This window comes from Melospiza georgiana, chromosome 4 (genome assembly GCF_028018845.1).
Source record: "Melospiza georgiana isolate bMelGeo1 chromosome 4, bMelGeo1.pri, whole genome shotgun sequence".
Lineage (NCBI taxonomy): Eukaryota > Metazoa > Chordata > Aves > Passeriformes > Passerellidae > Melospiza > Melospiza georgiana.
This window is the reverse complement of record NC_080433.1, coordinates 22,766,387-22,772,579: the sequence shown is the minus strand read 5'-3', so window position 1 is coordinate 22,772,579 and position 6,193 is coordinate 22,766,387.

Genomic DNA, 6,193 nt, shown 5'->3' with positions numbered 1-6,193 from the left:
GACCTCCCACTCAGGCCAGGTGGTCTTTGCAGAAAAACTACAACAAACAGCAGGAACATGGGAGAAGGAGAATTTCCTCTTGCTACAGAGAAAGACAAAATTCCCCCACAGTTTCTGCAGATTATAGTCAGAAGAAAATTTCATTAGCACAAAAAATCTACTTAATTCACTTAATCCCGAGGATGTATGAACAATACAACCTAACATTTCTGAAGGCACCAGGGAACCCTGCTCTGGTTCTCAGAGCTGCTTTCCTTTGCTGCAGCTGATGCCCAAAAGCCAGGAATGTCCCACAACCACATTTCTAACAGCCAGGTCCATCCATGTGCCATTGCCAGTCAGAGGGCCACCAGCTGCCAGGCCATGTCACCTGTGCTGAAATTCTGCCTTGGGATCTCTGGTACTTGAAAGCATTTGAGCTTTTCTATCAATCCAGGGACAGTAAACTGCTTCCTTGAACTTTCAGGACTCAGCCCAGTGTTACCAAGACTGCACAAACACAGACACCCCTTGGCCCAAGTTGTCTGTGGAGGGAATGCCTCATTGCTACCAAAGCAGTGCAAAAGAAGAACAAAAATACCAGAAAACCGAGAGTTTCTTTTTTTCTCCCCTCAGCATTCCACTTTGGTGAACTGCTTCTGCTGAGGGAACTGCTGCAAAGTTTGTGCCCTGTCCAGATTTGTGAGAGTCCTGAAGGTTCAAGTGTTTATTGCTTTGAAGTTGGCCAGGACAGAGGAAAGACAAGAAGGCTGAGGAACAACCAGTAAAGGTTCTCAGCACTTTTTTATAAGCCTCACAGCATGGCACCAGTAGTCCTGGCAATAATTATAAAGACGCATAGGCTTGAGTCATCATTATAATAAACCATCCAGTCTTGCCTGGGCTATAAATAACACCACTTAGTAGCTACCAGCAAAGGTTTAAGGAGAGGATTAAGGAACTGCTTCTGTTGCTTCAGTCAAATATAAAAAGGTTAAACAGAAAATCAACTGAATCAAATAATATTAAAAAATCCCAAACCCAGTGAGCACACCTGTGGGAAGGGCACAGTACAGAAATGATGATGTATAATCTCACTACATAATCCATTTGATTTCTTTGCTACAGGATCTGCAGACTGGTGTCCTCTAGTTTTTGAATCATAAAACATGTGCAGATGAGTATTTTCTGCTACCTGCCATAGTGTGTGTCATGCAGAATGGAAATGCAACTAATAATCAGCTTCATTCTTGCAATGGAGAGAGAATCAGCAAAAAAGAGCATTTAAAAAGAATATAACATAACCCGAATTTCAGCTTAATGAGGTTCAGACCTTGAGTGCCAAGACTCCAGTACCAACTGCTGGTTTAGCTTCAGAAAGTGGCAAGGAAATCAAGAAAACTGATGCCACTGATCTCTGGTCTATCAGCTTAAAAACCACCCCTCTAAAGGTGGGAGAGTGATGGCAAATTCTAGAGGCAGACTGGAACAACTCTGCCTTACAGCTCTCAGGCTTGAATCACACTTGGGTGCATGTAACATCCAATGTCCTTCTTACAGCATCTGGGCTGTGTGGTCTTTAAAAATGAATATGAGAAAAGTTTACAAAAATGCAGGGAAAGTCTGTGTGCTTTAGAGCCCTGACTTGACAGAATAACTATTAGCAGCTAAGGACTCCTTAGCATAAGTTGGTTTTATAAAGGGTGAAGAGCTAATGCAGGAGCATTAGGTTCTTTTGGTGAGCTGTACCATGCCAGCACAATTTTTCTGGATTTTGCTACTTCATCCACAGGCAAAATTGTAAAGCCACACAACAACTTTTGCTGGAGTTCTCTCTGTGCACAGATGATAAGCCCTGGCAGTGCAAGCTAGAGTAGTTTGAGAAGCTGCCACCTCCAGCTGTCCATGCTGCCTCTCTGCCAGGAATGGCCACCACGGAGGAGAGACAGCAGCAGTGAATGTGTGCTGGTTCCTCAGCTGCTGGGATTTACAGGCTGACGGTAACTGGAACTGACGTGGATGGTGCTGGCAGATAATGGGCTGTGCCAAGAGCCAAAGCACGTCCCCAGGTGCTGCCCTGGCTTGGAGGTGTCCTCGCAGGTCCTTGTCTGAGCTCCTCTGCACCAGCCCTGCCACTGGCCAGAGGTCTCTGCCTGGGAGCAGCCTGCTTCACACCCAGGCTGAGTCTCACCTGCAAATACTGTCTGTGAAGCCAGCACCATGTCCTTGAGCAAGAAGGAGAGACAGATCCCCTCTGCCACATGGCGTGCAGAACTGAAACCTGCTTTTGGGAGGCATGCTGTTTTGTAGGAGGGAGTGCTGCAATGTGTGACAGCATACAAGATGAAGGAAGAAAGGCAACGTAATGACTGCTCAGACTGATCCCAGTCACAGGCACTAATGTGCCGACTGGCTTGATGTGTGTGGTACGAGTGATATTCAAAGTAACTGCCACGCAGACATTCAATCCACTGTCACCATCTCTGTCACATACTCAGCTTTTGCCAGCACTGAACATAAGATGACAATTTAATCCTCGCAGCTGGTGTTACAGTGTGTTAAGACTGCAGCCCTTGCAGGCCTTACATCTGCTTCCTTTTGGCTTTGGAGGAGAGTCACCCATTAAATATGGGAGAGTTCTAAGGACTCAGAAAAAGCGAACCAATTGGAACAAAACAAGAACTAAGGAAAATGTTTAGATTTCAAGCTCTACTGGGAAAACTGCTCTTTTGTTTCAAAAGGAAAAGAAAAAATACCATTATTTCTCCCAGGTACCACTCTTGTTTTCCTCTGCACCTTATTCTGCACCCCCCTCTCCCCAAAGGCAGTTCTAACCCTATAGAAACAGATAACCCTGGAAATGCTGCAGGAGACTTTCAGTAGCTGGGATTGCTACCATTCCATAGATGGTAGGATTTAAATTCACAAAGAAAGACCCACAGTGGCTCTCCAGTTTCAGGTTTTTAACCACCCTGCTTCAGCCATCCATGCTGAGGGGTTGGTCTCTCTTAGCAGCCATACCCTTTCAGACACATTCCTTGTTCCCTCCTCAGTAAATATCAGAGAGATTAGAGGCTAAAATAGTTTTGATTTGTTTTTAGTATTTAAGATCTGTATAAGCCTGTGTACTCTAAACAGGATGAAAAAGGAATATAAACAAAAATATGGCCTGGGTCAATTCAAGTTGTAAACATTTAGGTTTTAACCATACAAGTATGGATCATTTGGTCACTCTTTTACTGAGTAATCTGCAGCAATTTACATGAAGTCTTTGAAATAAAGAAATAATTTCAAAACTATTATTTTATTCTAGCAGTAACTATGTTGCTATGTACAACCATTACATTTCTGTTATCCTACACCCTCTGCTCAAGTTATTGTCTCTAAATGAGAACTATCACTGAATTCAAAGGGACTACATTGAAGGTAGGCTACATACACCAATATTTGGGGGAAACAAAGTTTTAATGCACCATGTAGGGCATTAATCTGTATCAAGAACTACTGAAATACTGAATCTGTTAGTGGATGATGGAAAACAGCATTATCATTTGGTTGCTGATGCAGGGCCAGTGTGTCTGGATCCTGCAAGGCGCTGTATTTTTTTTCCAGAATGTGGCTACAGTATAGTGTTTATACAGTATAGTATAATATAGCCACATTTTCAAGTAATCTCCCTCAACCTATTAAAAAAATATACTAAAGCTGAGGGACAGACATAGAATAAGGCCTTTTTAGTATTTTTCCATGTTGTACTGCAGTGATTTAAGTAGTCCTTTAGAATGTCCAGGAGGTCATCCCTAACTGCCCCCAATGAAGAGGAATCTGCTTTATGTGTAGTTTAATCCACAGTTCTGCTTGACAGGAGTTCTTTCAGCTGAAGTACCTGAAACAGAGATGTTTTATAGCTGGGACCTTTATAGGCCAGTAGTCTGTCCCTGCAGCCCAGCATGTCCTGATAATCACAATGAGCTGCTGCACAGCAAGGAAGGGGGGCCAGAGGCAGCAGGGCAGACCAGGAAGCAGCCTGTGTGCTACTGAACCTCCTTACGTGATGCGTTGCAGGTTGGCTTTCACTCTGAGAGTATTTCTGCCTTTGGGACACAAAATTACTTAGTCATTAAGGAATTTTGGAGGTGTCCTCCCAGGTCCTACAAACACATAATGTCCAAAATTACACATAAACACACATAAAAACACATAAAATACAAAATTCTCTTTTTCTCTAAAATTAATAGCACCTCCTCTAGGTGATTTCAGTCTGCTGCATTACTGGGCAGGTCTCTTGGAAGTGGTTTGTCCAAACAAATGGCATGTGCTGGAATCTAGAAAACCGTCACACAGGGACAGATGACATGTGAGAGAGAACATGGTATCTGTGGGATTGCTCATTCTTTATGGAGAGTGCTGTCATGTTTATTTGCTTCCATTTTGTATGTTCCATAAAGCAAGCGCTGCTGCTGTTTTCCCTGCATTGTATGAAGTAAGGAGGAAAGTTCTTTGGTCCTCCTCCGAGTAGGGCAAAAGCTGGCTGTAAGTAGCTGATACTTCTAGAATTATCCTTTTCCTCTCAAGCCACGGAAACAGGGAAAAGTAGCAACTGCAGACTGAGAACACATTGATTAAGGATTTATAACTGGAGTTAGCAAGGTGCTGAAAGGAAGAGGAGGAGAGGAGACACCATCTATACTGTGGATAGTCTGATTTACACATTAGGATTTTTCCTCTGGCTGGTGAACACCGGCAAAGATGCTGCCTGCTTCCAATACACAGCTCCAGGAAGAGTTGGGAGGAGGGAATCATTTTGCAGGAAACTCCTGCTTCACCCAGTATTTGGATTTCAGGGTGACTTGCCCTGTGTGTCTATAATAGAAGTAGGTGTGCAAAGCTGTGCTGAGAGAGAGAAAGGAGTGAGGGGAAAGAAACCGTGTGAAAACCACCCTGCAGGGCCCAAAGTTGCAGAGGAGGAGGAGGAGAAGGTGGTGTTTGTGGTGCCCTGGGTGTTGAAGCAGTGATTCCCCTGCAGACCCCTGGGGAAGCAGGGATTTCACTGAAGCCATGGAGAGGACCGTGCTGGGGCTGACACCACTCTGGAGCCACATTTTGCTACGCTCCAGGTAGCCATGGCCTGAAGAAAGCTGCAGCATGTGCAGAGACCTGAAGGATGCTGCTCTGTGCTGGAGAAGATTCCTGACAGGGGCTGTGGCCCTCGAAGAGGAGCCCATGAAGGAGCTCTCTGTGAAGCACTCTAGCCAGTGGGAAGGACACGCACTGGAGCAGGGGAAAAGTGGGAGGGGGAAGGAGTGGCAGAGAGGCCTTCTGTTGTTATCATATTTCTAGAGTCCCATACTATTGTTACTATAATCTTAAAGTCCATACCTTCTAGCTAGTTTTCTACCATACCACTCTTCTCTGCTGTGCAGCTCCTCATGGCTTCACAGAAGCTCCTCCAAGGCGCTCAGCCCACCCCCTTTTATCCCAGCTATCTTCACGAGCTACAGCTGCTGCCCAACTAAGGACTTCACAGCTGTAGCTCATTTGGAATAGCTAGGACCCACTTATCCAATACATAGGACTCTCACTACAGCCTTCTACATTTATGTTTAAGCTGACCAGAAATACAACATTTGCAAGATTCATCCATCTTGTAGCTATGGTAAAACATGGCTCAGCTGTGGAACTATGCATGCAGGCACTTGGGAAGCTCCTTCCTATCAATTAAATTATTGAAATGAGAGCCAAATCTCTTAGTGGCTATAAATGCTGTAATTCTTCTTAAGATAGGAAAGCAAGCAGAGCTGTTCTGATTTATGATAACTGAGAATCTTGCTCTCACACGAGTAGGAATGTACTTAAAAATATAAGCAGTGGGTCTGATTTATGACTTTTTATGCACTGCTGTGAATTCCAAGTAACACATAAATCAGGAGTTATTCAGTGCAGGTAAGTTATTCTTGATTCATGCACTGATATTTTGCAGGTATAAAGGCAATGTAAGTAAGAGAGAACCAGGCTCAGTATTTGATGAAACTTGAAATCTGTTTGCTCTGTATCAGTAACTTTGACTTCGTATGGATCATGTGCTGTTTCTGAAGGGTCTTTGAGAAAGACAAGCTTAGACCTGATGCACATATACTCCAACCAGAAAATGTTTTAGAGTCCAGAAAAATGCCAGCTGACTTCACAGGAGTGTTTCAGAGCTTCATGCTGATTT